The sequence below is a fragment of the Larus michahellis genome, chromosome 10 (assembly GCF_964199755.1).
Source record: "Larus michahellis chromosome 10, bLarMic1.1, whole genome shotgun sequence".
NCBI classification, from domain to species: domain Eukaryota; kingdom Metazoa; phylum Chordata; class Aves; order Charadriiformes; family Laridae; genus Larus; species Larus michahellis.
The window spans coordinates 21,070,764-21,083,105 of NC_133905.1; positions in this window are offsets into that span (position 1 = coordinate 21,070,764).

Genomic DNA, 12,342 nt, shown 5'->3' on the forward strand with positions numbered 1-12,342 from the left:
TACTGACCAGCATAACCCAAAACATGGCCAAAAATAGCTCAAAAATAAAAATGGAGCTAGAAGAAGCTTTTTGGGGGCAACGGTAACGTTTGTAAGAAAAAAATACTTATTCTAATACTCTTTCCAGATTTACATTTCATAATAAATTTCAGCTAAAAAAGCAGGTTGTACTCCCTCCACCACAAAAGGAAAGAAAAAAAAACAAGAAAAAGGTATCCTAGAATTACCGAGTAAGAGAGGAATAAGTATATTCATCACAAACGTGGATACTGAAGTTCCACCACAGCCTCCCATTGCAGGTGCTGTAATTCATACCTTTTCTGGTTATGAAGCAGGCTGTGGATGTTGAGAGGAAAAACCTCCAAAATTCCTTCTGCTGGAGCAGTCTCACGTGTAAAATACTTAAGACAATCTTGGCCACAAGCAAATACAGAAAGCCCTTCCAGCCCTTCTGGTAGGACTTTCAGCTGGGAGGTGAAATCTGCCAGTTTTTGGGCCCCAAAGGCCATATATGTTTGTACAGAGTATACAATAATGTCAGTGAATGGCTTCTAGCACCTTTTCTTTTTCTCTCTAGTCCTTCAGAATGCACTCTAGTCTTGAAGATTAGAGTGTACTTACATGTAAGTATAATTCCCCTCAGGTAGAGGGATTTGCAACTAGCCTTGGCAAATTCTGTAAACACTGTGAAGGGAGACCGCAATTCCCTTAATTTCCTTATTTTATTGACATGATCTATGTAGGGTAAAACCCAGGTATTTTTAAATTTTTCTTTCTCCAATGAGGAGCCAATTTTTTTTTTATTTGCTTTGTTTTCTGTGTGTTCATTTCCATAAGTAAAAAAAATAAAAAATAAAAAAATTATTGCTCTAGTGATACAAGCCCATAACTTTAAATAGCAATTGTAATTGCTTTCAAAAAAATTCCACCCATGATGGCTTGAGACACTTCCTTACCAGCCACCTTCTGTGAATTTATGCAGTGGTCCTGTAAAACTGATTGTCCAAAGGGCACAACTGAATGCAAATATAGCCCTCTATCAATTAATCAAAAAGAAAATGTACAGTCTTACTGTTGCTCCAAGTTTCTCAAACGCACAAAGCGCCATTGCTATGCTCAAGGGTCACAAAATACATAAGGACTGATAACAGCAATGTTAATAATGAATTAACAATTTGTGATGGTAGCAGCTCAGCTCTAAATATGAAGCCATTCATGAGTCTGCAAAGCTCAAAGGCGTGTCTGCTTTTGCAACTGATTTTTAGTTTCATTTCTTATCTAGCTTTAATGATTTGCTCTGTAGATAATTACATTGTTCTGTTCTATCTGTACTGGAACCCATAATCTTGCAAAACTATTTTCAATTTAAACTTGTCATCAGCAACGAAAACTTAAATTGCACATATTGGAGGGTTGTGATCTTCAATACATCAAAAAGAAAGCAAAAAAATTAACCAGATTGTCTAAAATAAACAGCACAACAGTTTGATTAATGGAATGGTCATAGCCTTCTGTCAATGAGTTTTAGGGTAATGTGCAGTTCATTTAAATCTTGCCTCAGCATAAGAGAATTTATCCAATTGAAGAATCAAACATTTTCAGTTTTCAAAAATAGCTTAGTCTTTTGGGCCTTTTTTAATCAAGTGATCAAGAAGAATATTCAGCTGTTAAAGCTAAGTGACATCTTTTTTAATTGGTCTTATCCAAAGTACCTAGTTTTGCACTAAATAACAATGGAATTAGTACCTACTTTAACGAAGGCAAGATAACATACTTTAAAATAAAGTTTCTAATGTCCTTTCCTAGTTTGGACAGCATCTTAAATACAAAGTAGGTAGTAGCTGTTGCTCCTGAAGTTTTTAGGGGGTTTCAGATTTTACTAGCATATCTTCTGGAGGAAGCTATCCGTATATCCAAGCACAATAAATATCTAAGCTTTACTGCCTTTTCAAAGTAAAAAGAGCAGTACTTTTCCATGTAAATGATCTTGAAATACAGTGAGAAAAAGCATTCTGTAGAGGCAATATAGTGGTAGGATATACTGGACTGCTTTTCCTCGGCTATAAGTTTCATGGTACTCAGTTTTGCCAATGCCAGATAGATCTGCCACTGGTTAGTACCTAGACTGTAGGCAACATTACCTAAGTCAAAATAACTTTACACGACTAGAACTTATCTCAGGTTCAGACTCACCATGGTAGGAACAATTCTGGCAAACATCTAAAATGTTTATTTCTGTTGCTTATTACAGACAAATCATTAAAAAACAAAAAGGGTGTGAGTCATAAATAGCTTATGTGTGGCTTGACTAATTTCATGAAGTATGGACATGATTCAAAAATTTCTAAATTTGAATGATTCAGAAGGGAATTTTATGGGAGCAGGAGCATTTCTGTCAGCAGAAAATATCAAGCCTTTCTAGTCAAGAGAGTGAAAAACCAGACACGAGACACAGAATGTCATTGTGACGAAGATCAAATTTGTGGCTGGCAAATATAGACATATATCCCCAAAACATTTGCATTATCAGCTCAAAACCTAATGTGCAGACGGAGACTGTACACATTTCTTTCATGATGAAATTATCTTTCCTGGAAATATTATGCCCAAACAAAAGTCACAGGTTCTTAAATGGTACTGTAACTCTTGTGACCCTCTCTTTAACACCTCTGCTTCTCCACTCCATAGAAAACATACTGGACAATTGCTTCTTCAATTATTGTGCTGCTCATTCACCCCTAAACCTTGCAGAGCACTACTGCATGAAATGCAGTGATCAAACTTACGATCACTTCTGGAAGTTGTATAGATCTGCCTCTTCTGTCTGCCTCAGTTTATGAATATATTCTCTGCTCCGCTTGAGCTCTACTTCTCTTTTGCTCATCTTCTCTTCAAACTTATACTTCTATATATCTTACTAAAAATGCCTGGTGAATGGGAAAGTATTTCTATATCTCACTGAATGATTATTTTACTGAATGCGCAGACTAAAGGTAAGAATTTGGGATCAGGACTAGCGAAAAAAAACCTTCATGGGTCAGGTCATCGAAACTGTGAAAACCTGGAAGGAGATTTGTGTGTGTGCTTGGAAAAAGATTACGCTAACACCACCACCCCCCCACAACAAGTTTTTAAATATTTTTGAAGTTATATCTCATCTACTTCACATAAAGACTTCATCTTTCCCTCCTTTTTGGTCTTTGTAGGGGTGGTCAGTCTTTCTCTGCATTCAGAAATAGTATACTGGAATCTATTAATGCATAAAAAAAATGTATTAACGAAAAACTACATTTAGGGTTGCAAAAAAATCACACTCAAATAAAGGAACAACTTGCAGGTGACATATCACCCAATCTGTGACAAATTCATGAATTTCAACCTCTCTTACATTTGCATGTGTTAACTGGAATAGATTTTTGTTTTTTTCTAAAGCTGGTCTATAACTCAACCATCAGTTATTCACTTTGATGCGGTAATTACCAGGAAAAAAACATAGCTGTGCTACCCACTTAGGTTGTCAGAATAGATTTTCATACTCTGGCCAAAAAGACCTATTATTTCACATTTCACAATATAAATATAGCATTCAAATAATAAACTTGGGGGAGGAATGTTTTCATTCTTGGAAAACTTCAGGTATATTTTTGGAAAGAATTATAATTTTACTTTGGTGCATGCCTGGACTTGCTCCTAATGTGATTGACTGAGGTACCGTGCAGATGGTGAAAGCTAGAATCATTCATCAGAGTAATGTATTTTCTTGCCATGACCTCATTGTGTTCCAAGTTAATACGCAGTTACATTTTTAGTTATTATAAAATAATTTGTAAATCTAAGTTATTACCAGCACCCTACAAATCGATAACATTTGCATTTCTAGTGGTATTCTCATCACTAGTTACTGTTCTTATGCCAATACATATTGAAATAATTAAGATTCCAGCACATGACATAAATTGTCACTGGCATTTGGCAGTTTGTGCTACTAAGCAGGTGCTGCTGCATAATCAACAACTCTTTGAAAAGCCAGCCTCTGGTAACCCTGTTTTTACTAGCACAGTGCACCAATGGAAGCTGCTGCCTTAGTTATACCTGTAAAGTACTAAACATTTTTTAAATGAATGCTCATTTATAAACATAACCAAACATTTTATCAGATTATCACATCCTAAAGTGCAAGTGTGAATTATGTTCTTATATTCCTCATTTTAAAAATTAATTTTAACAGAATGGGAACTCTGAAGACAATCCCAAACATGGAACAGCCTCTACTGCCACCGCTATTTATCTTGTAACATTTCTGATAGTGCTATTCCCCTATTTATTGATGCATAGAACTAATACAGCTGGTTTCAAAGACTGGATGCAAATGTCTCTAAAGATCAGAAAATATTCATAAGTTGCTTTGCTTTGTTTGAATTAGTGTCCAGTTCAGGGAAATTAGAGACCGAGTAATGACATAGCTGGAAATTTAGGGATTACAAGTGCAAAATCCCCAAGCACAGCTCTCAACTCTCAGTAGACTCAATCTGTCAGTTTTCAAAACTTTTACTGAATGGCACTAGCGATGCGTAATCATCCTGTTCTGATACAACACTGCTTCTGTTCTCACTATTACCTCTTCTTCCACCTGCTTCTGTTTCAGTTGAATGCTGTGCAGAAAGTGCACACTAGAGCAGGACAGTGCAGCCTTCTTGATATTAACCTAAGTGCAAACTCTCAGTGCCCGACTGAGTTTCACAACGGAGGTACTTCTCACCTTCTCTCTGCTTCTGCTATAATTATTGTCTGTTACTTCTGTATACAGGTGGGATTAAGTAATCATAAAATAAAATTTCAGGGTCTCCTTTGTGGCTTTAATACTGAAGTATAAAAAGTAAAATCACAACAGTCCTGAGAGTTCTCAAAGCAAACTGCAGCCCTTTATGCATGAAGCGCTTTCGATCTTGATTTGGCAGGCTACCTGCCTTCTGGGTGGTCTTAACTTCTCCAAGTCCTCTGGCAACTGAATGGACTTTTCTTCCCAAGCAACTGGCCACATCCTCTTTTTTGGAAGTTGTTATTCAGCCACTTAGTCCTTTCAGTTTCACTCAGAAACTCTATTCTAGAGAGACTTTTAGTGGTTCTTAATTCAGATAGACAGAAAGTTTCTAGTAACGCTGCATTATGCAAAATCTTCAACAAATACAGAGGGGAGGAACAAGTTAAATATGTTGTTAAAGGAAGAAGGATCTTTTTAAAAGTCTCTGGAATGAGCTCAATGGAAATTTCAGTTCTTATACACTCTTAACTGTACCTCCGAAAAATTTATTTTATATTTTTCTTGTGTAGTTCCATCTCTCAAACATGAGAGATGTTAGGGTATTTATCTTTTTATTCCAGTGCTGTTGTGTGCTTACAGTGAGATAAGAAACATCACATCAGCATGACAGTAAGGAGTACTTTAGCATGGAAACATGTCCTGTGATGAACCTCACAGGGGAATTCAGGAGAGGGATTAGGAGCACAAGGGAACCAAGTCTCTGCAGGTGTTGGCAGTTACAAGCATACCAACAAAATGGTTGAACCAGACTGCTCAATGCGCAGACTTCATTTTTCTTCAAAGCAGACAGGATATGCAAGACGTCAGAGCAGCAAGTGAGGTGATCACCTGAATGCACTTGCGTACTACAGTCCTCCTGTTTCATTAAAAAAAAAAAAAATGTAGAGAAAACTCCTATTTGGCCATACAAGAAAAAAAAGCCCAACCAAAACTTTTCATGTTACAGCTCCTTTTCAGACCTTCTTTTTAAAGTTCTTATGCCAGCTCTTAAATAGGGTAAAAATGAAACTAATTCCTGCTGGAAACAGGAGAGGCTAGATTAATATTAATTTTTTCCCCTATTTCTGCGGATACTACATGTTTAGTAGCTTAGCTGTGTTCCGAGGAATGGGAAAGTATCATCTCAGGGGGAATACAATCGCTGGCTCTTTCAAAAATTTTTATGAGCTATTTTTTAAAATGATATAAATCCTGAAATCACAGCAAGCATCTGCCCTTTTCACTGTGACTCTAGACTGCACATTGCTGGATCTAAAGAAAATCTTTTATTCACATCTGTTAAAAAATTTCTGCCAATAATCTCTGAAACCTTTAACAATATCATCAAACCAGTTCCTTTGCATTACATTCTGATTACAAAGGAAAAGCACTTGATAGTGCACAGTGGTGGCTTCACTGTACCATCTTCTTAAATGGTTTAAGGCATAGGTTCTGCATATGCTGTTTTCCAGCTACAAAAGTATCCACTCCTCAGAGAAACCCTGGTATTACATTATTATACTTAAGTGTCAATCCCCAGAATTTCAACAACCTGAAAACTGCTACAACTTTCTTGTGGGAGGATATACTCATATTATTAACATGTCAAAGCTTTCTCATGAGGCACTACTTAAAATTCTTACCCTATGGTTTGCAAGTTAAGTGAGTCTTAATATCTGCATTGCATACCATTTTTAGGTAATAGAAAGCAATGACCTTCTAACAAGCTATTTAGGTGTAAATTAGTTTCATTCGTCATGTTCTATTAAACCTAAATCTGTATTAAGACAGTGGTTAAACATGGAAATCAAGAATACCACTGCAAATAATCAGTGGGAATGATTATACCTCTGAATATACACATTCAGCCTGACTGCAATCAACCTCCTTTGTGGTTCAATACATTCACTAATAAAACTGCTTGGAGAAGATTTATAGTGTGATTAAAAACTGAAGAAGTTTCAACAGAAAAAAAAAACAGGTTCCCAAGTTATGTTTCCTAGTAGGCAAGGAATGTTTTCTCATTCATACTGAATAATTTTCTAATTCATTATCTGGCTGCAAACTGATAGAACCTCCCAAATCTTATTTCACATTTGTATAGAACATTTGTTCTATATATAGAACAACACAGCTATGCTGGATTTCACTGTAATGATAGAGTACCATAAACCTGTAGCATCAGGAGTTCAATTTTGGAGAATAGGTACACACTATAAATGCATTTTTTTCCCCCCAAACCAAGTCAGATTTTGAAATTATTTCTACTAAACACAAATTATTACTAAAAGGTTTTCTTTGGCCATGCTTACTATACCTTCAAGTTTTCTCTTTTCCCCAGGACAGGACCCACATGTTTAGATAAGGCTAAATTAATTCTAGTTCATTTGCTGTCTTTCAACCTTTTTGACTGAACAGGAGAGACACCAGTCATTTGGATCATATGATCCTAAGACAGAAATAGATGTTCTGAAGAAGAACTACTCCAGTTACCTAACAAATTACTTGAAATTCATAGAGGCTTAATCAAGTACTATGATGACTTGAATTATTAATATTACCAAAAAAATGTCTGGCATATCAAAAATCTAATTGCCTTGTAAGGAATATGTATTCTATTTAATGCCTTCTACAATGGATGCTAAATGAAATGAGAAAAAAAAATAATGCAAAAGTATTTCAGGAATCGGCATTTTGAACAGATTATCCTATATACCCTCTTTAAGAAAAAGGCATTTCATGGATTTTGGAATAGAAAATTTAATGAAATTTTGTTTTACACATACTAGTTTTTAAATATCCTTAATATTTTTCCTAAGATTGTTGAGCTCTTGAGGTACAGTGCTTTATTTGTTAAATAGCTTAAGCTTTTATTTTAACATTATTAAAAAAAAAAAAAAAGTCTGCATGCGCTAACCACAGGTTCAAGCAGAATAAAAAATACAGTAATTTTGAAAAGGCTTTTGTTAGTTCTGAAATTCAAGTTTAGATGGTGGCAGAATTAGAATACCTGATTCAGTTCTGGTGAAAATGCCATTCATCTGGGAGCGTGTAAACCCATATAGATTTGATTTATTTTAACCTCTGTTATCTGCAATTCTACATTGTTAAAATAGGGTCATGTCCACAACATCTGCTATATTGAAATTATCCTCTCATCCAAGTTTTAGTCCCACTATTTCAGTAGCATTTGGATGATCAAGGCTGTAGTATCCCTAGTGCCCAAGTATGTTAATTTTGCTTCAGCATTCACACTTACTTCTAAGATAATACGAATTTAATAATACTGAATGATCCAGAGCTCTTCTTAGATTCAGTTTGAGTGCTTGAGTACGCCTGCTTGCCTTACTTGGGTACTGTGGGACAGGTGAGCCTCCCTTCATGTGGGGCATAGTTTTGCTTCCCATCCCCTAGGGAGCAGCGAGCCCTTGTAGTGCCCTGACGCTGATTTTTTCTGGAATGATTATAAAATGACCTATCTGTTAGACCATAGTACTTCTTAATTCATACAACCTACTTTCCTTTGTAAACCTCAAGCTTCGTAATATTATAGCCTCTACGTTTTTAATTCAGCAGGTACTGCAGAAAGGCAACACTGTTACTTTTTTTTTTTTTTTAATGCAGATTTACATTCCCTGATTTGGCATGTTTGTAATTATCCAAATGTGTTTCCATTCCAATTTGCTGCTTGCTGTCTTTATGCAGCTGCGTTTGGATTCTTACCAATTTGCCATCTCAGATTGTGAATAGCCCGGTTCCATTTATGCAGGCAATGATTATGCTTTTGTTTTGCTTTGTTTTTTTTTTAATTTAAAAGAAAAAAAAAAACCAAACCTGCAAGCTTATTCTTGCAACTCCCATAAGGGTAAGGAGAAGAGGAAGAAAAATATATGGCTGAAAAAGAGTCAAAGAAAGTAGTTACATCAGAGAAGGCTCCTGATACGCATCTTTCTTACGTGAAATACTGTATATTGACTCTGATGGAGAAAGGAAACAGTCAAGCCAGAGGAGTATAATAATCTCCAATTCCTTCTGTAAATCAGGAATTCTTAGGCTTTCATCTGTGACTTATGTGGCATCAGAAGGGGTACAGAACAAACTCTTACTGGCATCAGACATCAGAATGGAAGAATAAGTAGTCATGGGAATTGATTATGAAACTGGCAGTATTCTTCTTCCCTTTAAGTTTTTAAACTTATCCTTAGCTTCTTAGGAAAGTGAATTCTGACAATTTTTGACAACGTGAAGAAACAGAGGTGCACTTTATTATATAGCATCTGCAGTGTAGACAGCTGGCATGCATTCATCTCCCTTTAATCATGCACTGAGGCCAGCAATTCCTCCCATCTGTGACTTAACAGCAAGGAGTTCTTCCTGCTACATTTTCATGAAGAGCGTTGACTTGCTGAAGCGTAACACTACTCTGTCTTCTGTTTCCTCTAGCTGACCATTAACATCTTTGGAGTAAATATTGTGTAGCCACCCCTCTGGACCTAAACACAGAAAATGCCCACGCTGGTTTGTGTTCCAGAAGATCTCCCACATACGTAGTAAAGGCAAGGGCTGTGCTTCAGGCCCTATTCGGGATAAAAAAGGAAAGAAGAAAGGGCCAGTAGCTTGTAGGGACCAGATGGTGGTAGATCACTGTACAGGGTAATGATGGCCTCATTCTTTGCATTAACCTGATCAAAACCTGCATGCCTCAGTTGGATAGGGAGCCCTAAAAATTAAGCGCTTCATAATTTCCAATAGCTTTCTGTGAGCATTTGTTCTACCTCAGAGTTAATGCATAGTAGTGACAATTACAGAGCTTTTTGTTGCAATGGATTTGAACACGCAAAAAGATATTTTCTTGAAATAAGCAGGAATTTTACTACATTAAAGCTGCAGAAAATATTAAAGGATTGATTTCTTGTCAGAGTTTGAATCAAGACAATGTATATTTTAGTGAAGGAAATGCATCTAGATCTCAGCTTTATTTTTCTTGTTAAATGCTTGCTGCCAAAGCTATAAATGGAGAAAACCTCAGTAGAACTAAACTGATGTAAAATAAGAATTAAACAGCACTGTCAAAAAGTCATTCATTGAAGCCTTAGATTCTACTTGGTTTCAGGGTCCCAGCTTTGTTCAGCTGGGAGCCCAGCGTTTTACAGAAGATCTAGAAACCCAAAGCTCCACATCAAAAGGTGCCTGGAAAAATAGAAGTATCAAAATACTCATAAATAATGATCAAATCTTCTGAAAACAACAAAAGAAACTTACCATAGTGTTTGGCATATCTTAGACCTGATTCACTAAGGCAATGCTTTAAAATCCCATATGCCTGTGAAATTGGGGTTCTATTAATATTTTGCATGTCTTTGTCTCAAAGAGAAGAACCACGAAATTTTGGCAGTTGTTGAAACTGGATGTTTAACTCAAAAGGTTAGAGATTTTTTTATCCTTTTGTTTTATTTCTAGTGCAGCTAATTTGCCTTTTTGCAAGTATCCTAGCAACCATTCCCCCCCCCCCCCTTTCACCAGTACTGTTAAAGGTTAGGTAAGGATTCTAGAGAGACTGGCCTAAAATATAAAACAAACTGACAGAAGAACATCTCTTAAAGGCACAACTTGCTTTAATAATATTCTGACAATTCCAACACATTTTAAGGGAGAAGGGACAAGAAGCAGAGAAACAATCCTGAAATAACTTTTAACAGTTTGTAACACTGTGAAATACTAGACTGAATAAGAGTTTAAGCTTCACAAAGAGTTACCTCAGAACTAGGAAACATTCCCTACAAAGACTCAGGGACAAGTCCTTTAATATAGTATTTGGTGAGATGAAAACTTGAAGGGGAAAAAAAAAAAAAAGTTGAAACATATGCAAAAGCAGAGTTTGTTCTGCTGTAGCAAAATATTTGCAGCCAAAATGGGGTACTATCAAAGTCCTCATTGCTTTTGCAGTTATGATAGGATTTATATCAATAACACAATATTTAGATGACATTAACAAGCACTGTTTCCTCCTCAAACCTCACTTCTGTCGGTGTAGGCACCAGGAACTGTCAGACTAAGTTAGACTTCACCAGTGTTAATTGCAGTCTGAAGTAAAATGTACCAGAGGTACCCACGTTACCTATTTCAACTAAATGCTTGCTTCTGACCTGCTAGAAGGTTCTAATACAAACAGCATTTCCTAGCTAGGAGGCTGTATTTAGCCATTTATGAAATTTTAACTACTTAAGTCAAAATCTGGTAGGTCTTGGGTACGTCCACACGGGATTAAGGCTGAATAGCCTAACACAACTGCTGGAAGCTGTGTAATCATGTTAGTTATACAATCAGCTGGCTTTTTGCTTTGGGGCTTCTTCCCCCCTGCCCCCCCCCGCCGTGGGTGGGGTGGTAGGGTTTTTTTGTTGTGGTTTGGTTTTGGGTTTTTTTTAATTTAGAGATCTTGTTGAGCTACAAGACACGTGCCCAGCGTGGATGCATGTACAAGATCAGCTTTTGCAAGTATTTATGCTTTTTGTTTGTTTGTTTTAAAACTCTTTTAGTCTCATACTCTAAGCTTTGTTTTATTCTTGTATCTCCATAAATACATAGCCACTTTGAAGTAATTACAAGGATGGTAGTTTTCCGAATACAGCAGGAGGGAATTAAAATTCAGCATTTTTAAAAATATGCAATACAATTACAATATTTCATTGGTAATATTATAAAAGGCTTTCATTTAAAAACTGAATATTTCTGTATGCTTTCACAGTTTGCATAGCAACAACATAAAGCCTGTACAACTCACGAGTCTTTAAAGTTCCTGATAATAAAAGTATTTATTGATCAGTGCGTTACAGAAAACTTAGAGCTTCCTAAGCCTACGTCCTCTCAAACATAGGTTCTACCTCATCAGGCTAACTCCAATCAGCTGGACTACACTGAATTTTTTTCGGGGAAGTTTATGGAAATTAGCCACCAGAGGGAGCCTGCATCGCTGATCTAGCACAGAAGTGTTTCTACAGGCAGCAAAAAAAAAAAAAAAAAAAAAAAGAAATTACCTGCTTTACTATCAGATTAATGTGTGTTAAATATGTTTTCCATGCTAACCATAAAGCTATGCTAAAAACTGACTTCAGCAGCAGCCAAATTTTATTGTTTGTAAACAGTTCAATAGCTATTCCTATTTAGACTTTTACCTTTCTTGGCTGGTAAACAAAATACCAACATCAGGAACCTGCCATACCCCGCTGTTCCTCCACAGATCCCCAGCCCTTCACCTTGAGCAAAAGAGGCTGCACTCAGAAGCCTTTTTAAAGGACATATTTCATTCATGATCCACTGTTTGCCTATCATACAGCAAGGTGGCTCAAACATGCTATGCGGCAAACTTGTTAAATACAGAAAAAACCCTCAACTATTAAAGGCTACCAAAGTTTGTACATTATGGCTTCAGGAGAATAAAAAACAAAACCACCAGCCCTTCATCCTCTTTCCCCTCATTCCTTAGGTTAATCAGTGTAATTGCAACCAAAGTCCTGATAATGGAGCACCAGAGGGGACCATCG